This window comes from Prenolepis imparis, unplaced genomic scaffold (assembly GCF_030444845.1).
Source record: "Prenolepis imparis isolate NDT839.2.m4 unplaced genomic scaffold, iyPreImpa1.0 SCAF_5, whole genome shotgun sequence".
Classification (NCBI taxonomy): Eukaryota; Metazoa; Arthropoda; class Insecta; order Hymenoptera; family Formicidae; genus Prenolepis; species Prenolepis imparis.
Genome location: NW_028141163.1, coordinates 6,055,045 through 6,080,231, shown reverse-complemented (window position 1 = coordinate 6,080,231; position 25,187 = coordinate 6,055,045). Strand labels below are relative to the sequence as shown.

The following is a 25,187-nucleotide window of genomic DNA, read 5'->3' as shown; positions in this document are numbered from 1 at the left end:
AACATCCGTGACACGTAACGAGGTCTTCGAGAAGCGACTCGTATTCATCGACAGGCACACAGGCGATTCGAGTGCGTAACCAGTATTGTCAGAAAGAAAAGAATTTTCCGTTAGGGTTGCCGGAATTTAGTTTGACCATGCACACAATTCTTAAAAAACCGGAAATGGAAAATTAAAATGTATTGTTTTCTTTACCTAAAGTTTTTACCTGAAAATTCTCAAAGCCTTAGGAAGTAGGAAGTTCAGAACTACAAAGAATTCAAAGAACACGCCACGATTTACATTAAAATATTAATATTTTACTTTCTTTTTTTTTCTGTTTATATATGTATTTATTTAACTTTTATAAATTGTCCAGCGAATTTTGTATATCTTACTGTGTATGCCAAAGAAATTTTCATTTGTTTCATAAGTATATAATGATAAAATGTTAAAATAAAATAATATTTATTTTTGATGATAATAATAATATTTATTAATTAATATTAATTATATAATGTATTATATTAATATTATTATTCGATTATAATATTTTATTTTATATTTTGTTCAATGACCATAACAGTCTCGTGTTAAATATAAAATATAAATAATTTTTCTATTCTATATATATATATATATATATATATATATATATATATATATAAGCGCTGTGAGAATACATATAATAAAATCTGTAATAGAATTATGGTAAGACTTTTATAATATGTAATGAAAATAATAAATAAATTTTAATATCTAACAAAGATAGAAAATGAAAATAATATTTCGAGTTGTTTTCTTTTCTAAACTCAAAGAGAAAGAAAGAGAGAGAGATGCGAGCTGACGAAAAATTGAACAAATTCTCGAATTATTTAGCATATTTTATAAGATCATTATTTCAGAGGAAAGATTTTTTCCAATTGGATTTGACTAGTTTTGTGAACATTTCTTACGAGCGTAATTAAGCGTTATATCCTCGCTTAATAGACGCGCTCGCACACGCGAGGAACACGCGCAAAGACTAAACGTGAAATCCCGTTTCGACGTTCTCCATCTACGTCTGCTGCTGGACCCGAGGGCTGAGAGAAGATGCCTCGGGAATGTATTAACGGAACGTACACACGCGCGACCGCGTACATTCGGTACATTTTTCTCACTATACGTCAGACAGTATAAATCTGGAATGTCTGTCTCGCTTGGTTTTGACTGCCTTTGTCGAAGCAAGAACCTCCGTATTTATCGTGAGATACATCAACTTTATATACAATTAAACACTATGACATTGTTATACAGTTCAATATATTCTATCGATTTTACGCATCAATGAGAGATACTATTATATATCTATTAATCACGGAGAATAATTTACCTTATTCGAACATCTGAAATATTTCCACAGTTGTTGATTATGTAAAGAAATGTATAAGAAAAAGATTATTATTGTCGGAAGGTCAAGGTTACTAGAATATATGTAGAAGAAAAGGATTGTTTATACAGCCAATATACAACATTGATGTTAACATTGAATGTTAAAATTTTCATATTCATCTTGAATGTATATTTGTCTCGAACTAAAGAAGTTTTCTCATACATTTTTCCATAACAATCAATAACAGCTGAGATATTTCCGATGTTCACTTAGGTGAGAGATACCCTACATATTTTCTCTTATACATATAAAATATATTTGACAAGAGAGAGAGAAGGCCCCCCCCAAAAAAATTTTAATTTTGCAAGATTAAAAGAATAATCGTTCAATCGTATTGTTGCAGTGACAATTTGGTAGCGGAACGCGGATTACCACGAATAAGCCTCCGCTCGTCTCGACGTCGTCTACCTATATCTACGGCATCGCGTTCACGCGCGAGAGAGAAGCTGTCCTACTCGAGACGACAAACTCGCATCTCTATGTCGCCGTACGGGCGACGTGTCATCGGAGAGACATATCGGCACACAGGCACGCATATCTATCTACCTGCTTGCCTGCCTACCTACCAGCCTGCCGGTGCATAAGGGTTCTGGGCGGCACAGCACACGGGAGAAACGCTACACATGCGGCTTTGCCAGGGTTTGGGTAGTAGGGATCCGTGTGTATGTACGTCCCGGTAGCGACACGGCTAGCAGTCGACACAACGGAAGACGGAGGACGACGCCGCTGGCAGAAGGAAAGGAACGGACAAAGAGAGACGGACAAGGGTGGCGGACGGAGACGGCGACAGACGCCGCCGGTTTCTCGGATCGAGCAACCAGCACGAGGACGAGAGAAGAAGAGGACAACGGCGGCGCGGCGAGATGAGAGAGAGAGGACTGTAGAGCAGGAGGGGAAAGGGGGACCAAAGGGGGATCTTTCCCCTCTATCGTTGTGGCTCCACCCACACGCCACCGTCGTCGTCGTCGTCGTCGTCGTCGTCGTCGAGGCGCGCAATCTGGCAACAGTGGCCCGCTATAACCGATATTGTGGCCGTGGATTGAATGGAGGGGAACTAGAGCTCTCTCAGGTCAAACCGCCCCACCGGCATCCCCCGGTCGCACCAGGAGCAGAGAGAGAGAGCGACCCCTCGACGCGCGTCCAACCCTTGCGCGTCTCCCGCCGCTCCGTCTCGTTCCTCCCGCTGACGTTCGCCTACTGCGCGTTACGTTCTATCGCACCTTCCCCTCATTCGCCATCCCACTTCGCGCTTCCCTTCCGCCAGATGGCGTCTGAGCACGTTGGCATTGTCGCCGCTCGCGCGTGTATGTGTGACGTTTCTCCCACCGTGTGGTGACTCACTACCACGAACGACGACGCGCTCCGTTCTATCCGCTATCTTCGACAACGAGTTTCACCCACCCAACAGCAGAGAGAAATCGGTGTATACGTGCCGCGCATTTATGTATACGTGTATGTGTGGTACGAGAGACGCGCGATCGTGACGACGAATCGACGTGGGACAAGGACACACGTCGGGCACGACAGAGATGCGAAAGGGTGCGATGGTGGGAGCGAGAAGAGTGAAGCGTGAGAAGGAGCAAGAGAGTTAGTTAACCGAGTACGAAGGGAGCGAGAGCAAGAAGGACGCCGTAGGCTCCAACAGCCTCTCACTAGACAGTATTACTTTCAACCGTTTAGTGGGGCCAATGCTACTCGACACGCGGAGTAGTCAGTAAGTACGAGCAGTCGGAATCAACGTGGAGAATACATCAAGATAGAATACAGAAGAAACGCTCTTTCCTTCTCCTATATTTTTTTATCTTTCTTTAATTATTCTCTCCTTCGGCATTCACCGATTTAAGAGAGAGAAAGAGACAGAGAAAGACAGAAGACTCGGCATAATTTGACAGAAGACGTGCAGTTGTCATCACGTCGCCGGCAACGATCAGATGCACCTTTCTCTCTTCGTCGTCGCCGCGTCGTTGACAATTTTTCTCATCAACGCAGTCAACGCTCCCGCAGCATCCGCACCGACGTTGCGCTCGTGACAGACTGAGGCGCGCGACCGCTGCGGTCGGTGGATATAAATAAAGTTTCCGCGGTCTCTCGCACGCGCGCGAGAGAAGGAAAGAGGCGAGAGCGCGCGCGACGAAGAGGCCAGGGAGGAGGGGACAGCGGGAGGAGGAAGAGAAGGAGAAGGCGGAAGAGGGAGATCGAAGAGCGCCGGCAACTGGCACGGCTGTTGGTTGAATATACTTCTTCCGGCGAGAGCGCGATCGATCGCGAGAGAGCCGATCCATCGAGCGAGAGAGACAGACAGCTAGACAGATAGACCGAGAGAGACGTCTACTGTTTGAACAAGTGAACGCACGCACTCACGCACGTACGTATAATACATAACTTTGTGGAATCCCGCGCCGGAAAAGCGACGCGATCGCGCCGTCACAAGGACTCGCAGCCGGTATATCGTCCCTCGCTTGCGAGCGGAGAAGTCCTCGCCTTCCTCCTCCTCTCTCCGAAACGGAGAAGAGAATATAGAGTGGGAGGGAGAAGCGGCGCATCGCATCGGAGTCGTACGCGCGTGGAACACTCGGACCGACCGGTTATCGCCTTCAGTTGGCTCGTGGCTCGTGCGGAGCGTAGTCGGAGCGATCGTATTGTCCGTACCTCTTTTGTGGTCCCCGCACACGTTCTTGTACTGTCGTCGTCGTCGGTTATCGTCGTGATCGTCGTGATCGTCGTAATGTGCCTATGACGAGGTGATGAACGGCCGGCGTCGTAGTGTCGAGAGGCGTGGTGACAGTGTTCGTCGTCCTGTCGTCAATGGACGATGACGTTTAATCGGGCGGACAGCAACACCGTCGTGTGGTCGTCCGTGGACAACGCGCGAGGGAAAACAGTGTGCTCCTATGTGATCTAGTGTACTTATACTTGATGAGTATTGGAGATACATATATTTGTATACACGCGCGACGCGTATGTACGTAATAAGGCGTGCTGCATTCTTGGATTACGCTACGTCGACGAGGGGAAGGATTCAGTCTCGCGGTCGTCTTCAATCGCGTCTAAGGATAATGCGATATTGCAGTCGTCCGACCGGTGAGTTTTTCTTCTACTTGTTCAATTTGACTTTAGGATGCTAATAAGGATTATTAGGAATTTGCGGTTCCGGTGCAAATGCGTGTCTCTTTTTCGACATAACTTATTCGAATGATAGCCCGGATGAGATATTTCTGTCCGTAGATTCGTAGAAAATAATCTCGAGATTGTAATTCGATCGAGTTGGAAATTATATCGAACGCTCTTGTTACGTTCATTCATAATAATTTCACATTAGCGTCCTGAGATTAGTTGAGATTTTTCGAATTGAATTACACACACTTGTTATATGTATATATAAAGTAAACTTTTGCATTTTTTACAATTGCAATTTTTATACAAAATTTTTCATTCACGATTATGTGCGGAGAATTCATTTATGCGCGTCGCTGTTAAAAAAAAATGAACTGCTCTTGTAAGAAAGATAGAAAGACTGCGCAAATAAGTAATAATGCAGTTCCATCGATTCTTGTTATATTATTAGTCGTGAATCGTGAATCGAAACTATTGAACGATCACTTCTAATACGACGCGCCTCTCTCCCTCTATTTTCTCATCGATTATTGTTAAAAAAAAGAGATCGAACTTTGCGAATAAGAATCTTGCGAATTCTCGCTTCCGTTGTTTTTTTTTCGAGTCCAACTTTTCATACTGTAAATACGGAAATACGTCAAGTATCGTGTTTTTCTCGCAGTCTTGTGAAACGAGACTCCGTAGTTAATCTAGTAGTTAGTGGTAGTAATAGTATATATGTATATATAGTAGTAGCAGCAGCAGAGGACCAGTAACCGTAGTAGTAGTCGGAGTGTAAGAATACTTAGTGATATTTACCGTAGTCTCCTTTTACACGTCTCGTCTTGTATCAACGTGAAATTCCGCGCGAGGAGACTCTCTCGTCGTACATCGATCGGCAGGAAAACGCCCGCGATCTCTCTCTTCTCTCTCGATGCCGTTACTTACTCGTTATTACATCGCGGCGGTGGATATTCCGAGCCGGATAGGCGCTTTCACAACGGGTGATTGTTCTAAAGATGTGTCATTCCGTCCCGCTCGCGCCGGGCCATCGGGCTCCAAGTCAAGTCGCGCGAGAGCGAGAAAAAGACGCGCGGGATTTATGCGGCGGCAAAGAGTAAAAGGGGAAGGGGAGGTGGAGATATCGAGGCGATCATCTCCATCGTGGACGCGTGCGCGAGTCGACGAGAAGAATCGGAAAGTCACGTCCACCGTAATCTTCGACGGGCTGCTCTTTTCTCTGTAGGTCATAAACGCGTTAACGCTCTACGTATATGTATGTATATGTATATTAACGCCTTCGTCCGGAATCTCCTATAGAGGTCATAAGTCACGAGGGGGTTTACACTCCGCTCTATCGCACCTTAAGAATTTCCCCCTAAATGACACAAATCTATATAGGCGTTATCAACTTTTAGGTGTTTGTCCTTGTTTGTGCGCGCTATCGAGGCTCCAGAGTATAATAGATAAAATGGAGCAATATAACGTATGGAGTGATCCTGATATCGAGAAACTTAGCTATTGTTGTAATACGTCTGATGAATATTTTATTACCATCTAACAATAAGTATATTATTCGATTGTCCGATTTTAGTTCGTATCCTGATGGATATATATATTTGCATGATTATTTCATACGCGGCTCTCTTTTTGAGAAAAAAAATATGTTTAAAAAAACACATCCGTCTAACATCTATTTAAATATAATAATTTATTCGTCGCGAACAAAAAAATATAATAATTTCATTAAAAAGCAATTATATATATATTTCTGATGACAGTGCGGAGAACTCGGAGAGGTTTCGTGACTTAAATGAATAAAACTTGTATATAATTATACGGATGGATTTAGCGGTAAATGTCGGAACGTAGCGAGAGAATTATAAACGCGCCCTCAATTGTGTCCGCGACCTTTTCGACTTCTCGAAAACAAAACCCGCGGCGTTTGTTTGCCGAGATTCACATTCTCGTACGGCACGTACGCTTTTATCGATAAGCGAGTTACTTAAACGCTACTTTGTAATCTCCAACGTGCGACCTTAATTATTCGCTCCCCGAATAATATTCGACTTATTTCTATTTCGCTGACGTAGGCGCGAATTTTATAATCACATTGTTCTTGCCATCTGTGTGTGCTATGTATATAATTTAATTCAATTTCGATCGACTTTCCTTATTATTTCACATTTAATATTCACTTCAAAATGCAGCGTAGGTGACTCAGTATTTATTTCCAATATTTCAAACAAATTTTTTATTAATTATTATTTTTTATTAATTTTTTTATATGTAGTTATGTGACTACATCGAAAAAAATATTCTCCTTTAAACACACATACATATATATATATATATATATATATGTATATGTATATATTATATCTATAAAACTTGTGAGAAATAATTGTGTTTTTCAGCGTAGGATTAATATAATTCATTAATACTCGCTATAAAGTATTTATATCAGTCTTAGAATCACTTATAATCTCAGTTTTTTTTTCATTTTTTCTACCACGCACGCCCGTTCACAAACTTATCAGATAATCGCGTGACTGGGATACGACCTCGTCGAAGGAAAAGGTTTTGCGTATCTCTTTCGACGATGATAATCTCTGCGGCATTGTCACCAACGCCTGTTATCAGTCGCCGCGAACAAAATGAGCATAGGCAAAGCTAAGCACATAAATTAGATATTTAAGAAATAAATATTTAAATATATAGATATTTCTATAGATATTTAAAAAAAAGCATCGACGTTTTTTTCATTCAAGTGTTTCAAATACGATTCATCGAGGTACGATGAATATATATCTACAAAAGTTTCGATATTAAACGATATCCGGTTAGGAATCATTACCTAGGTTCATTGAGATTAATTCAGAGTAAAATTAAAATAAAAAAAATGAAGATGATTTTTGCAATATTTGTACTTTTTTTTTTTGAAAAATATAACGATAATATTATAAACGAGCCAGAGGAAAATTACGTATGAATTTTGTACGACTTATTTTTAAAAAAGATTCAAATTATTTACGGATGAAAAGTCTTTGTAAAATAAGAAATAATTATGCTTCTTAGCGCACATCGAAATGATATAATTTGTAGTCATAAAAGGTATCTAGCGTGCCAACTTTAGTGTATCGCTAATTGTAAGTAATATCGAAGCAGGCATTCGAAACCGAACGATAATCTCGGCAATATTAACCACGCAGTATTCTTTGTATGTAGCTCGGCTATCTAATCGTTTATGACTGACAGTCTTGTGCCGAGTCACCGTATCACACCGTCAACACATGGATAAATGTTCACGATAATTTTATAAAATATTTGCATTGCGATTTTCCACGGTATCAAACTTTAATATTCATGCTAGTTTGCGATAGTGTTGTATCGCTATAAACAGCTGATAATTTTTATATCTTGAATATCTCGATTCCGTATCTTGTTATCCGAATTAACCAATCCATTATCAGATTATCTGATTACCTGATTATTTTGGGCATTAAAGTGATCAATATCCAATCATCCGAGTGCACGAGAATCGATGCATTCTTTTTGTGTTGAAATGAAGATAAAAGAATTATTTGTACGTCAATATCTTTTCGTCAATATATTTATAATTTTTTCTAAAAAATTGTATATATTTTTTAAGCATATATGTGTTTTAAATATATATTTTTTTTAATTGTATATTTTTTACAATTCGCTGAATTAATTATTAATCTGCATCAAAGCAATTGCTTTCGAATTTTCGAAAATAACTTTTAAAATTGTAAATGTTAAATAACGCAACCTTTTAAATATGTTATTTTGGAGAAACATATATATCGTTAAAAAGTGTTGATGAATAACTTTTCAATATGAAATCTTATAAAAAAAGAGAAAGCATAGAAATGATAAATCGATTTCCACAAGTATGTGGCAATAATATACTATGTGACGAAATATAAAGCCGCCCATATCGAACGATTGCGATCTGCAAAACGCGATCTTGTATACTTGTATTAAATTACTAAGAAAAATTAATAGAATAGGACGATGGGATTGAAAATTAATCGATCTTTGACTCTGTTCGCCATTGTTGGGGAAAAAATCTGAAAAAAACTCGCGGGAACAGATCAAAGCGCGCATTTCGCGGGGGTATCTGCTTATTCGCGTGATAAGCGATCGACAAAGGCAGAACCGACCATCGTTCGCTTTGAAGGAAGCCAAAACTATGTCAGGATCCCTTGACATTTGTGTGTCGCCGCTTCGACACGACGACCTTGTTGCGGCTTGTTTTTTCCTCGCTTTTATTATTCGGCTTATATTGGCGTGTAGGCGTTATGGCGATGCAATCGATTTGCAGTAAAAATTGATAACACCGAGATATATAACTTGTAATCGAAATTAGCAATTCGCATTATCCGATAATATAATTTCCGATAATTAGAATCTAGTTTACCGGCATAATGCAAAAAAATAAAAACTCTTGCTCCTTTATCTATAATCGCGCTGTACCTCTTTTTAATTATACGTTAAGCATATAAATATAATAAAATGTCTTCGTCTCTTGTTAAATCATTCTTCACATAGATAATCGATGATGTATAAAACGTTTATAATTTTATATCATGTGTTTCTTCCTTCTTTCTTTTTTTATGTTTTTGAGGTACAATTTTTCAGTCATCAAACATTTAATTTATAATTATTTTGGTTATATATTTACCAGATAGAAAAAAATACATAGTCTCATTTATTTCAACAATTTTTAAAATTTTTTGTGTTAATAATCATCATATGTGATTAAAGACAAAGACATCTTTCGAAATCTTGTTAATGAAAGATTAAAAATTTGATACATAGTAGTAACGTGCAATCCGTTCTATGCAATCCATGATGTCGCACACAATCTCACGTTTTACTTTACAGTAGCTATAACTGTTTGTAACTCGGATTACTAGCCACTTCTGCGATCGTCGAGCTTTCACCTAAGATTGTAAAGACGGATCTATCGTGCAAAGGGTGATTTTATCGAATAGGTACATTGTGTACGCTATAAGCGCATAAGTAAGACAGGCAGCGAATCGCGAGCGCGATTTGTTCGCATTTATTACGAACTCGTCGCCGCGAAGCGGTTTCGCGTTTAAAGCCTTCTAATCTCGATACAGACTCCGTTGCGGTGTGGCACAATATCAGAAATAGGTTTGTTAAAATAAGCGTACACTCGGCGCGTATACAGAGAGCCACTCAGGGACGTATCAGCATCTAGTTTGAGTAGTGCGTTCCAAATATGTTTGAAATTATTAACGAAATAATTTCTTGCACGATTTTTCGTTGAATCGTCTAAGATTAATTTATGTTTTGTATTTTATATAATTTATTATCGGATCACTATGAAGAAAATACTTGGCTAAGATATTTCAGACAAATAGTATGTCAATTGCATGATGGAAAATATATATTTTTCAAAATTATTGAAACTTGTTTAAAAATTAAAAATGAGAATTTTTCAAAACTTTCTTTGATAAGCAATAATTACAAATACTCTGATATATTAAAATCTTTATTCAATCGCACGATTGCTCCTGTAATGTTATGCAGTTATGTTTCTTTTTTCTCCGACTGCTGCATTGGTCTTATAGATTATATTCTATCAATAGATTCTCGTCGATTATCTTATGGCGCGCTTTGCAGGTAAATAATTTGAAATCGATCTCGCAATGATATCATAACGCGATATAGAGCACAATACTAAAAAAACTATATATATTAACTTGTAAACAGATCTCAAATGAGATTGCATCAGAGGAATGTGCAGTCTGTCTTTTTAATGTGCGCGTTGTATCGGTGCAGATCTATGATCTGATACTTTATAATGCCGTAGTTTCAAGTGGTGTGCACGGCTATAAGCGAAATCAAGAAAACATTGTTTCCGCGGGCGGATGTTAACAGATAATGCAGAGCACTTGCGACAATATGTAGCGATATATATTTATATTCATACCTAATGATCCAGGAAACGATGAAGGTCGAGAGGGGAAGAGATTGAGTAATATGATTAAAAGTGAAGCAAATTCCTTTAGAAAAAGATAAAAACAAAAATAACGCGTTAATTTTTTTTTTCCAAGCAGAGACACAAAACGTAAACACATTCTTTCGTTTCGTATTAATGTCTTAAGTTCCTGAATAATCTGTTTCGTATTTTGAAGCATTTGTCGTTTTGAAGCTTGCGTCTTTGCTATCGTGATAACTATCAATAATCGATTTTTATTATTGAATGAAACTAAATTTAAAAAAATTTATCAACTTGATTTGCTGAAATTTTTTAGCTTATGCATATTTTTTTTTATACATATATAATTGTATATGTAATTTGAATTTTGTTTACAAAACATGGAACTTGACTAAGAATTTTTCTTTAAATACTGAATAACGGAATATTTATTAAATATTTTATTTAGGAAATTCCTAAGATAATTTCTCGCAATGTATCCAATATACATTTTATCAAAAATTTTTAATTTCTATTAATATCAGTAAAATAGTCAAGGGACATCTGAGTGAGTGAGTTACGAGACAAGGTGCAGAATTAATAGTTCGAGATGTTCGTAAAAGCGCGCTGAACAGAGAAATTGAGAGGGGAGATGGAGCTATTTACTAAATTTGCAAATATCATTGAGTCAGGAATATCGTCACCTTTTGATTGCGCACTTCTGCTTACTCGCGGGGCGAGTGTACTTATTTGTCAAGGACGAGGCGGCGGAGACGCCTCGGAACTGACGAAGAATTATGTCAGAACGGCCGACACATACATTTACCTTGGCGCGTTGGCACGTAGAAAATCGCAAACATATTTTTTACTCGCCACGTATCGCTGATTAATGTACCAATAATTGTCGTCGTCACGATATCAACCTTCTTTTTTTTTGTTATTCAATATCTGAAGATTTTGGTTCTTATCTTTAATGATATATTTTTTCATCAGTTCGTAATTGATACTTTTCTTAATTAAAATGTCAAGGTGTTAGCAGCGCACATTTATGAGAAATCAAATAAAAAAATAATAAAAGAAATATAAGAATTTTCAGGCAAAAAATCTCTGTATTAACTTAATATGCAATTTTAAAAAATCTGATGAAAAATCATCCTTATCGTAAAAATGATAAGTGAATAATTGGGTCATTTACAAGAAAAATTTCAAGTTTTTACAAAATAAAATACATGGTTTTGTTGAAATTTACATGACATGTTTCGTTTTGATCAAACATTGTCAAATTATACATAAATAATACGAAGAAATACTTCAAATGATTTCTATGATATATGTATATAAAGCTGTAATTATACGCTTCGATTTCTTTTATTTTAATCGTTATATGCTATAGAATTTTAGAATTTTAGCAGCTCTTACTTTTAGTTACACTATGACACTATTTGGAATACGTAAAGTTCGGAAATAAAGATTGTCACTCATTCTAAAGACTTGCTTGCGCAAATTGTAAACATACACGGGCGTCGAAATTCGCTGGTTGGGCTTATGAAACATTTATTTACCGACTATTGAGAGAACAGCCCGGCAGCAGCCTTCGAACGTTTTATTCTCGCACGCGCGCTCAAGGTGAGGTGTAATTAAACTTTCATAATTGTCCGTTGCATAATGAGGACGAGACTGCGAGACTCGTCCACCGTTTGCTTCGCACTCTAAATTCGAATTGGCCGCGTTGACCGCGATGACATCGACAATTTGCGATGCAAATACTCTTTTTGTTTATGTTTTTTAAACCAGGAATAGAAAAACAAAGTATAATATAAGTAGGAAAAAAAATATAATATTAGCCATTCAGGAACTAACTGCAAGAAATAGGCAATCAGAAAACATCTTATTCGGTGATTTTTATTATATGATTAGTTATTTGTTATGCGATCTATTTTCTTCTAAAATAAAAGTCTTATTCATATAAATTATTTCAATAATTTTATATCATCAGTTAAGCGGATGTATTTAAAAAAAAAACTGTATTATTAAAAAAAAATGTATTATTGATCGCCTCTATTTTCGTGAATATATATATATCGCAAACAAATAATCATATTTATTCGTACTCGTTCGATATTTCACCGAGTCAGTATCCGATTTCTGACAAAATTGGTCGCTGGTTGATCGTTATATCAATCATATTTATGAAATTAAATCCTTTGCAACTGATACTCCGCATTTTACCCTGATCCACAGGTGAATGTTGATCTATCGTTCGGTCTATCTATTCTAAAAATAATGACTAAACATGTAAATCGAAATATATTAATTAATTAAAAGCGATCGTGCATCACGACGCTGATTTAACTATGGACTGTCATTCACGTCGCGTATATTGTATGCACGTTTTGTCGCCGCGCGCGTGCCTGCACACCCGTGTTACACTTTAAAACGTCAACCGCGCAATTACGCGACGTTCCGAAGGCAAGACATAAAATTTCGCGCGATAAGAATTCACTGCAAGGCTATCGACGATTCGACGTTTTGACAAGCAAAGAATAATATTATATTATAATATAATTTCTATATTAACTTTTACTCGTGTAAACACACTCAGACTTTCACCTGCCGATTTATCTTTTCGTGAACAAAGCACATTCAAGAAAAATATAACTATGGCATGAACAAAAATTGAATCGATTAATTTAGAAATATAGTTTATAATAAAATTGAACAGTATAAAGTATAAAAAGTCCTTATTGATTGATATTTATAAATATTAAGTAAGCATTAATGTTATATAACATCTATTTAGAGATCAAAAACGTTTCTCGTGTGTACACTTTTTATTATAGGTATCTTTTATTTGACAATTTTATCTAGAAGAGCTAATAAATATTTTCATCAAGCTTTAGATTCTCGATAAAAATATTTAACTTATTGTTAGTATCACATTTATCATTAATTATCATTAATCTAGTATGAAATTAAAATTATATTTCAAATGGCTGCTAGCGCGCATTATCTTAAAATACTTTTTGTCATTGACAGTAATCCAATTACATACTAATATTAGAATATCAGAGAAGGATATATATGTGCAAATTTTGACTCAAATGTGCCAAGTTAGTGTGCTTCTTTAAAAATCAAATTAATATCTTTCCATTTTCACCAAAAATCTTTATATCTCTGTTGTCAAAAATATTACTTTTTTCGTGCACATAATTAATGTAGATATAAAATTTTTTATCTATGCATCTATATACGTATAACATTTAATTTAATTACACACACATACTCATATATATGAAATTTCTACAGAAAAACCGTCTTTCTTAAAATAATTCTCACATTTACCAAGTGGACACGATAATTGTACAAAAATTGGAAAAATTTGCCGAGGTTGGCTACTTTGCGGCAGCGCGTTCGAAAAGAGTGAGGAAGGAGGGGAAGGGAAACGCGCGCGACACAATCGGGAACGGGACGCGTCGATTAGCTCGAGGCGATTGCGCGTGGCAAGGACGTATCTCACCTTACCGCGAAGGCTGTAAACCATCGGCTGTCATTCGCGCCTTGTACATTAACCGTTTATTTCTACACGCGTGCGTGCGTGCGCGCGCTGTCGTGGCACGCGGTAATCGGCCGATTATAACTTGTGCGCGCGACCCAACTTTCTATACGATACGGATGATTCCACGGTGGAAATCCACTACCTGCTTTTGCCGCGTGCAGAATTTCACTGGAACGTAGAGGAACGATTTTACGACCGAACGCGAACGTTCAACGGGATTTTTTTTTTTACGAAAGTACTATATGTCATTTTTATTTTTCCACTTCTCTGCAATGTATGCATTCCCACTATACGTGCGTATGCGCGAACTCTATTATAGCCAATTAACATCGTTCGACATAGCTAATTAGATAAGAGAAACACGCGGTGGATTGGAAGCATTTTCCTTTCACTGCAAAAAGAATTATCGTTATCGTGTCACCTAATTGCACTTTCCACGGATGCGATTAATAAAGTTTTTATTTTTTTCTCTGCTTTGTTTGTTTTCGCACATATTGACGTTGTAGAAATAGGAATTTTATTTCGCGAAGAATTGTAAAACTTAATTATAGAAACAATGTCATATATTTCATGAATATATTAATATGATAAAAGGCCTATTTTTAGCCTAGTTTTTACATTATTCAGATTACGATTCTTTTTCAATATTTTCCGAAGCTAAAAGAATGCTTATTCTAGCAAAATTTAATTGATAATTTTTAATATTACGCAGAGAGAATTTTCTCTTAAAATTTACGGTATATATAATCGTGGGACAAAATAATAATATCTATCACAATAAAATATAAAACATGTTTGATTAATTTTACTAAACTGCATGGTAAAATTACTCAAACATGTTTTATATTTTAACGTGTAGATATTATTATTATGTTTATTGTGATAAATATTAATAAGAAAAATTCTCATAAAATTCTTTCCATACCATATTGACCCACGATTACCATGATTTTCAGGGTAAATTCTAAGAGAAAATTCTGTCCGTGTAGATATTTTTCTAAATAGAGTCTTCTAGAAATTTTCGCACTCCATCTTAAACTTTCTTGTCAGGAAGTCTGTTATTTAAATTTTTTATGGGGGAGGCTACGCCACTGATAGAATTCTGTGCGCAATTGCCAATCACTTTTCATAGGATCTTCGGATCGAATCGATCGTGTCTCTGTTTGCGTTTAGATGAACGTGTTTAGTCTCATTCAGCATAAGTTATACTGAAAGAAACAACTATTTCTACGAAGAAACTTCATATAAAATTTTTATAATTTTCTACTTGTTAAGTTATTAGATGAAAAACAAATGCACATTTTATCTTTAGGAAATTAATTTTAAGAATATATTAAAAAATTTGAGAAAAAGAAGGAGAGAGTCTTTAAATTTTAAACTTAAAATAATTTGCGTGTGATATGTGATTTAATTTATTAAAGATGTAATTTATTTATATTATTTCTATTTGAAATTATAGCTAGATTTCAGCCTATCTGTTTCTTAAATTTATATCTTTTTTAAAGACATTTTATTATATATATAATATATGTAATAAACATATACATTATTTGTAAATGATGCCTTTTTTCAAGGAAATATCTTGATAAAATCAATGTTGAGAAATCATTTCTTTTACCGCGATACGCAGTCAGCTTAACCCTGACATAGATAAAAACACATCGCACAACTGTGCTATACAAACTATATTAAAAGTTTTCTTACGCGATTCATACGTTCGTCCTTTTTATCACTGTCGGCGGTTAAACGACGTTATTTCGGTATCTCCACGTTAACTTATAGGCTCTGAGAGCGCATATTCTCTCTCTCTACTTCCTTGTTTTCCAGACCTCTATACAGGGTGTCCGGTAATAGTCGCATCAACCGTCGTGTGCAGGTAGAGCTAGTTAAACCGAGTAGAAAAGTCCTCTACCATTTTGCGATATTCTCAATAATAAGAGAGATATTAATTAATAAAGATCGGCCAATTCGCGTGACGGCGGCGAGAAGAGACAGCCCAGTTTTATGTCGTTACTAAGCATGCGGCGAAAAGAAACAGTATAATGTTACACGGTTGCTAAGCGCGCGATGAAGCGGGGAGGAGCGCTTTACAAAAGACAGTAACTCCATACGAGTAGCGCTAACTCTGGACCCCCGAGTGGGCTGTCTCTTCTCGCCGAACGCTTATCATCGCGCGAATTGGCTGATTTTCTTTAATTTATTTCTCTCTTATTATTGAGAATATCGCAAAATGGTAGAGGACTTTTCTACTCGGTTTAACTAGTTCTACCTGCACACGACGGTTGATGCGACTATTACCGGACACCCTGTATATACGTGAAACTATAAATGGACGACGAAGAAAGTATGCGCCTCTCCAGTTGTACTCGGCTTACCCACTGATCTCACTCGCCCGATCTCACCACTAACAAGATTGTTGAGATTATCGTTTCGTCGATTTCTACGCGAACGCGGATTTTTCTGTTTCAAGATTGGTTAAAGATTTCTGTCAGACATTTTTCATCGTTTTTTTTTGTCGTTTGATAGATATATTTTGATACACCCAATTGTAATTTTTAAATTGAAATTTTTTATAAATAAATACATAAATTTTTCAAATCAATTTATATCGAATCTTGTGTCCAAAATATGATCTCTTCATCTTTAAAAATATTTCTTATTTCAACAATCACACTATTTTTTCATCTCACAAATTTTTTTAAATCCAAAATGAGAATATTTGTCAAAACTTGTATGCGCGTTGCAAAGCTGCAAAATTAAAAAAAAGTAAAATATCTTTTTTTAATATATAAAAATTTAGAGAAAAATTCTCTGTACTATACTTTTGTGCTTCGTAGCTCGTATACGATGCTAGTAAGCTAAATACGTGGGAGAACGGGCGAGAGACGAGAGATCGCCAGGTGAGCTCTGGTATCCTTTATCTCATCGTCCAGAATACGTTGGTGTAAGACAAGCGCAATAGGATCGGGTGATATTTATTATGTAACGGCCAAAGGGGTTAAGCATTCTGGGAAAGTTTCCAGAGCAACGATTGGCCGGCGGCTTCCGTGATTTCGTCACCTGCCAATCAACGCCCCGAAACAACTTTCTCCGAATCCTGACAGGACAGACCTTCTCTGTGCACTCCTTTATTTGCATAAATACAACCAGCGCATGCTGCCGCGTTGCGAACATAAGATGCTTTTTATGTATCATCTGGGAAATTATCTCTATGCTATTATAATAAGAAATTAATAGTTGACCTTATAAAGAATATATTTGACTTCTAATCATTGCATTGTATGCAATACTCTCGCCACTATTGCGTATTAACTGTAGATTCTTTAATGAAGCTAAAACCTATTTCTGTCCAGCGAAAGCTTGATAGATGATTATTGTTGTTGCACTACTAACTTTCTAAAATTTTCTATATTAGATTTATCTATTCAATTAAATCTCTAATTGTATACGTTAAAATAAGATTCCCTGCTTTGAATTAAGCAAGGAACGAGATTTTATCTAATGTTTTTAAAGTTTAATTTTATATTTTTGCCACCCTTGTAAACTGAAAAAAATATTTAAAATGTAAATATTAAAATATAATATGTATACATTTCAGAATATAAATTGTTGCATCCACATTTTCTATACGACCAAATATTTTCAATTCAATACCTTACTTTAAAAAAAAAAAAAGTAAAAATTACATGAACATTATAAGTGTTACATAAATCTATAATATGTTTTTACAGTGTATATATTAATTATATTATTAGACATTTCTTTCTCTTGCGCCATGTTCGACATGCGGCAGCAGCTTCAGCCTTGAAACATACGCAGCAAATTTGTACATGACAGATTTCGACATATTCGTACATATTTGTATATATTCTGGCAGACAAAAGACGAAGGTTTCATGCGCGGATATTACATCACGGTTGAATCACTGATAAATTTCTTCCGTTTAATCCTCTATTCGATATTTGAAAATAATACGGTTCCAAAAATTATTATTCGACGATTTGTTTGTAACGACGTATGCTCGTATTGACATAATTTTTCCAATGCAAAAGATATATCATATACGCAAAACATAGCTCGATGCGTTTTTTTGAATATAAATTATATTCACGAATTTGTAATACAATCGTAAGCGAATGGATTCAAATTCTCATATTTTGAATCGATTTAAACTCTTATTAACGAAATTCTTATAAAGGCTGTCGGAAGTTTTTGATATAATTGTCGTACAATCGCGAGGAGTTTCATTAAATAAAGCAAAACGTTTTTCTTTAGTGTCTCGACGCAGATAAAGCACGCGAACGAATTTCCGACATCACGTCCCAAAATTTTTGTCATATAATAATAATATAAATATACGGTAATTGTATCGTAATTAATAATATGATAATTTTTCGATCGTCAGCCACAATAATGGAAGAATAAACAGCGTGAGAGAAATATAAAACTTCTTTTATCCTTGAAATATTTTTTTGTATTTTAATATCGACGTCCCCTAATGCCGCCCTGCGATTTAATTAATGTTTATTGCTCGAGAAAATTAACCTGCTTATGTATTATCATTTTTCTTCAAGAACACGATAAATATCGCGTAACGCGTGCAATGCGTTTTAGATTTTAGTGCATCATCGTGTATCCTGGTAGTCATAATTATTGGATACCGATAGTATTGTTGTAGAATCGGACTGTGACCCTTACATAATGTTGATGCGCTGCATATTGCATCGTTGTATAATCTGTTTGTTCTCGTATCCTCTTCATTATGAATAATGAAGATAATCAGCACCCGTTTGATTACGAATGAAGATATTTCAGTATTGTAATTTTATTTTTCCTACCGATAATTTTTCAACATATCTTGTATTAGATCGTGATTCAAAAAGGAAGTCAGTTGCAACAATTATAAACAAGGTACAATTGTATAATACAATTTATAATTGAGATTTAGTGAATTTATTAATTTGATTTCGTAGAGATTTATTAATTATATTATTACGTATCATTGATTTATAATTTAAATGACCAGTGTACGACCAGTATTTAACATTAATTACTCGTTTGTTATTAATCTGATTTAATTATTAATAATTTTTAATTGCGCTATGCTATCTTAAAGATAAAATCAGCTCGCTTCGCGGAACGTAAATCAAAACTCTTTAGAAATTAATATGGAAGTAAAAATTATAAATATGATTTATATTGATATGATTGATTGCAGATGTTCTCATAATTTTAATCGTCGTTTTATACGTTAAGCCTCTCTCGCTCTTTTCCTGCTTGTAGAATCGAAAGGAAGGAAGTCACCGTGCGTTTTACGTCTTGCGGTCGCGTTCGATAAGTTTTCGGTTTCTCCTATCTGTTGCGAGCAGATGTTATTTCCGCTTTTACACGGGCATGGCCTTATGTGCCGCACGTGTTACCGTAAAAAGAATTTCGATCGTGTCAAAACAGGAAAGTTGTAGGGAAAAGTATTTCTCTTCTGCAATAATAAAGCAATGAAATTTGCCTTTCTTTCTGATTCTCGTGATTTTTGTCTGTCCAATCTACCGCGAGCGAACGTAAAAATGAATGTGGAATGCACGAGATTTTATTACACAAAAAATTATTAAAATAATATTCAGAATAAAAGCACACGTGTGTAAAGATTTCTGATGTATACTGATATAATGATATTATTTCAAATATTAGCATTACAAACACATAATGCCCAAGGTGAAAATTTCGCGGAATAAAAAAATAAGATGTTCAATACGTGCATTTCATTAAGTTAGCAATTATTAATCATATGTGATTATTAATTGAGAAAGCAATACGCAACATTATATACTGAATAATACAGAAATTGTGATATTTTTAGAATAATTTCTTACGACATTTTTTATCTACAGCGTGTATAAATTTTCACTGAAAAGTCGATTGTGTCGATGCATTATTGCGTATCGACGTATCGATTTGACGCACGCCGATACAATCGAAATGATAAATTAATCATTCAAATACGCGGTTCCGATCGCTTAATACACACTTTGAGGCAACCGGAGAGATCTTCGTATGACAAATGCGCAGATAAGGCGTACACGTGTACACATACATATGTATATACATCGAGTATACGTTTACGCGTTTATGGCGGATGTTCATATTCAAGGTATTTTGTCATGCGACCTTTTCGAGCGAACCAACCAGGGAAAAATCTATCCTCGTCACCTCGAAATGCCACGAGTATTTGTTGCGAATGACAGAATCTTCTCATGGCGCGCGCGAGGTTCGGCGACGAGAAGGATAGAAGAATATAGTCGTCGTCGATCGAGAACAGAATAATAGGGGCTAGGCATTACGATATATAGGTACTTGTAGAAAGACAATATATCGATCTTTAGTTCTGCGCTAACTGCATAGACAGCGCGCATTCATACAGGCCGCACGTTCGTTGAACTTAAGTTCAACTTATTGTTAGATGTAACGATTTTCAATACGATATCTCTCGAAGATATTCAGATATTCCAAAATCATTGCTTGTCTTTACACGATTATTATTGAGGTACTCTCGAGATAAGATTTCGGATAGGAGTTAATGCCCTATCGGTAGCTCCAAATGTAGTTTTATAAAATAACACATCTCCAGATTGCGCAACTTGAAAAATGATAGATCTCTAAGTCCTTGAAACTAGCCATGAAAGTGGGAATATATTCCTTGTTATTTACTATCAAGTAGTATTATTTATCTACGAAAAAGAAATAATTTTTCAAAATAGAGAAAGGTGTTTAATTTTAATTTTTTTTGACAAGCAGAGATTTTGTGATTTGCATTACGATATTATAACATTAATTTCCTATTCTCTGTATAACTTAAACAATATTATAGTACTGTTATATAACTAAGAAAATGCAACAGTATTACATTTCAAGTCCTTAAAAATTCTACAAAGATTTTATTATCTAACCCATTCGTTCCTCATAATACGCACGTGTTCGATCAATGTAGGACAATAGAATGGTGTCAGTGCTAAAACCAAAGTTCCACCAATTTTCATCGCATTGTCCCGTATTTACTGGCTCGCGCGCTGGTCTCGCACCAGATGCGCCGCTAACCTGATTGCAAGTACGTTCTTCGTGTAATGCTTGGAAGGCTCTGTGTGACCTACCGAGCGAGAGGTACATCCGTCGAAAAGCCTTGTGTGTGTCGACGTCCCTTTCCCCGCGAATAAACTCGTTCGAATCGATGCTATCGAGGATGTCCAAGAAGGAGATTATTTATGATAATGACGACAGATCTCATTAGGTGACGCTCATGCTCACAGTAATTCAAAATTACTTAGAGCTCCCTCGATCGAATCGCGTTTTACGACTTGCATCGTTATTTAAAAGCGCTTCTTCAACACGTGATTAAATTTGCCAAGTGACATTCAATCAGCTTCCTCGAATTGAACGACTGTTTCGGACCGATGTGTCTTACAATTACAAAGAGAGCAAAGTACGTGAACCAATGATTGATTCGACCACGATATATATTAAATAGTATTCTGCAGAATCGCAAAAAAATTGTATATAAAAAAGTGATCGAAACTTGATTTTTTAAGATAGGTAATGTTTTGATAGATATCTCTCTCTCTCTCTCTCTCTCTCTCTCTCTCTCTCTCTCGATAATATTATAGTTTCGAAGATGATAAATGCTATATCGAGGTCGCTTAAAGCCACGGCCTATTATGTCCACCTCAATGCACCTACACATGTGTAACGATCTGTATCCACATCGTATCGCGATTTTCACGCCTAGTTTGGTATTGCGACGACAGGATAATCTATCGGTGTTTCTCTTTTTTTCGATCGTTATTTCGAAATGTACATATACCATGTCCATATACGAATATGCAATCCTCTCGTATTTACGATGACATTTCTGAGGCATTTTATTTATGATGTTCTTTCTCTGCATCTAAGTACTATTCTATATATTTATATGCATAATTAATATATACGGAATTTTATGTAAATTAATTCTAAAACTTGTGATATAATTCTTAAATAGAACTTTGTTATAAACTGCAACATATCTTTTAATTTATATTTTTAATTAATTATTGTAATGTTTTTGACAATTGTGTGTATACAAATTATTTTAATCATAAAATGGAAGAAAATTCTCTCAGATTTATATAATTTTTTTAATCGGAGGGATCGTATATTAAAAAACTTTGCGAAATGCCAAACATTGTATAATGACGGGATATTGATCAATTTATATTCTTATTTCCATAATTGTTTTAAAGATAATTATCAAAACCCTCGTCGCAAGCAATTGAATATATCGATTCACTCGATAACAAGAATTAAAGATAACCAGAGAGGTCGGAATTTGTGTAACCTACTGCGACACTTAATCGATGAAGCCTAATGGGAAATGCGTCAGCACGCATTCCGGAGACGAGAGCAGAACAGAACGTCTCTTCTCTCCGGATGATGTGCAGGTAACGTTGTCGGCCCACAAAAGAGACGTCCTGCAAAAATGTTTTTTGTCTCGATGATACGCCCGAAAATAACGACACGATGCAGAGATCAAAGCCCTCTCTCCCTCCCTTGAGTTTCATTTCTCCCCATAGCCCTCCACACCTCTCTAATCCCACCCACACTGCGGACGGATGAAAAAAAAAGCAAGAAAAGGGAGGAGAAAGAGAATCCTCCCACGATTCTCTCTCGTCATGAGTCGACCTCGGGCGCCGCTCGCTCCTGTTTACGTGTCGCGGTCTCGATGTCTCAACGGTCTCGTCTCCATCTCTCTCGAGGCCCTCTCGAATCCCCGTTTCTCATCCTCCTCGTCGTTGTCCTGATTTTAGCGAAGTGTTGCGATCAGCATCCGCCGTTCGTTTGTCCTCCCCCTTTCGTCTCGATCCCCCCATCCTTCCTCTCTTTCGCGCTCAGTAACGTCTTCTAGCACGTGAAAACGGTGCGAGTGCCCTCGGGGCCCCTGCATCACGGGGGCCCTATCATGTGAAAGTTGCTTTTTGCCACGGTGTTTTCTTTGCTACTTCATAAAATAGCTAACTTAGTATCGAGAAATAATTGTGTCGAGGAGTATGATGTACGAGATAAAGATATTATAACAATTGGCAGATTTAAATTATTATTATTAGTGTATAATTACATTTCTATTAAATTTAACAGAATTTCTTGTACAAACACTTTTCTTGCAAAGATAGATTTTTATTTTTATTTTAAGGGTATCTCTATTTATTTTTAAATCATTGCATCTCATAAGAGAATTTTTTTTATCTTGACACAAGACACATCTTACGCTGGCTTTTAATGCCTCAGGCTCCCAATATTTCGAAGACGATGTTGCTCGCACTCGCTCACCTTAAAACCGAGTTTATACGCGAGTGCGGCCGAGGAGAACGCGGCTATTATGTGTCGGCGACGACGACGCGACGACTGTGTAAGAAAGAGAGGGGCCCGTTTTATTTATCTCGTACAAGGATTCTCCGGCGTGCGATATTATTCGCCTTCTTCGTCATCCACGCGTTTCGTCGATCGAAACGTTTGAAACGCCGCGGTGAATCGATTTCAAAGACTTGGATATTCTGATCCCTGAAAAATTTCTCCCCACGTTTCTTCGATATCGAAGCAATAATTATGTGTTAATAATCAATCGATTCGCTTAATAATCCGATAGTATAAAAGACGTTTAAACGTCTTGCGATCGAAAATTGACAAATGTCAAAATTTCACGAAGAGAAGAGCGAGAAATAATTTGTATGCAACGTCAAGTATATCGAGAACCAACTATTCACAGAATAAGGTCAATTAGATCTCGGAAAATCTCCGAGGTTCGAGAAATTATTATTTCATTTAATTTGATTTAATATATATTTACAATCTTGATGTGTCATTTATCCTTATTTGTCATTTTTTTTCTTTATCGTCCCTGTATTTTTCCCCATCGGCAGAAGATATTTCAACGCTCGTTGGCGAACACCATATATAAACACACTCCGGCGGAGAATTATGCTTTAACGCACGTATATATGCTTCGCCCTTACGCAATTTCGGGGGGGCTCTTGGTACCCCCGACGATCCCCCTGCGCGCGCGGGCGCGCATTTCCTCCGTGTGCATCCTCTTATAAAACGCATATATACACGCACGCTATTATTTTCTTTCTTTCTCACACGGCCACGGCAACGGCTGTACCCGGAGCCTTTTGTTGCGCGCCGAGTGGGCTCTAGTTGACGAAATATTGACATCCGAGAATAGAAACCCGTTGCGGGATCCACAGAGGGGTTCACTCTCCTCCCCCCTTCTCTTCTTCACTCCTTCTCTCTTCTACCATCGAATGATGGAGCGGCGGAGAAGCGGAGAGGGCGGAAAGCAGCAGCGGGAAGAGAAAAGAGAAACGAAGGGAAAAGGCAGAGGCTGGGTCGGTCGTATTCAGCATGAATTTAAAGGGGGTGGGACGTGAATGACGTCAACCTCCGAATCGTTCCTTCTCTCTGTGCGCGCTATATCTGGACGTTTGTATATGTATATGTCTTTTCTTGTACGCGTGTATGTTGTACACGCACGAAAAACGCGTGCACTGCGTTGCGCGCCCTACGTTGCTCGGCAGATTGGGGAGGATAAACGTCGAACATGCACGGGTGACAAACGGAATATTATACGCTGGACGCGATTGGGCAAAAATTATTTCGCCCAATCGAAAATGTTGTACATCGACACGGGAGAGTGATGAGTATACAGGACAGGTCAATGCATTTATCGAATGCGATAAAACTGTGCGCATACAACGTTTGCAATAATTCAAACAATAATATAAGATACAATAATGGACGCGTTTATTCGCGATATTACAAATCCAATTCTCGTGTCAGCTCTCTTGTCAATTGATAATAAAAGTTCAATATCGAGAGAAACATTTTAAATTTTGAACTGCATTTATAAATTAAACCTTTGTAAATTCACGCGAAAAAATTAGTTTTTGATTTATTGCGCAAAATGATTGCTAAGATCAGAATATCAAGTAAATTATTGTGTAAAGTTGAATATCGGTAAATCAAGATAATAAAAGAGAGTTTAAAACCGCTTTTTTATTTGGTTTTTACGAACCTATCGAGTCTCGTTAGCAACGTCGCTTATTGTGATCATCGCTGCGAATACTTTG

At 36.7% G+C, this 25,187-nt stretch overlaps 1 protein-coding gene across 4 annotated transcripts in view; it reads left to right on the top strand.

The window, feature by feature from the left end:
- The first annotated feature begins 1,776 nt into the window (after positions 1 to 1,776).
- Positions 1,777 to 25,187, top strand: part of Tna (Zinc finger MIZ domain-containing protein tonalli) — a 36,831-nt gene continuing 13,420 nt past the window's right edge. The window contains exon 1 of one of the 4 annotated variants that reach the window (XM_083037670.1): positions 1,777 to 4,492. The gene's annotated coding sequence lies outside the window, so the exon portion shown is untranslated. The remainder of the gene's footprint in view (positions 4,493 to 25,187) is intronic. The other 3 variants (XM_083037672.1, XM_083037671.1, XM_083037673.1) reach the window with 3 other exon arrangements.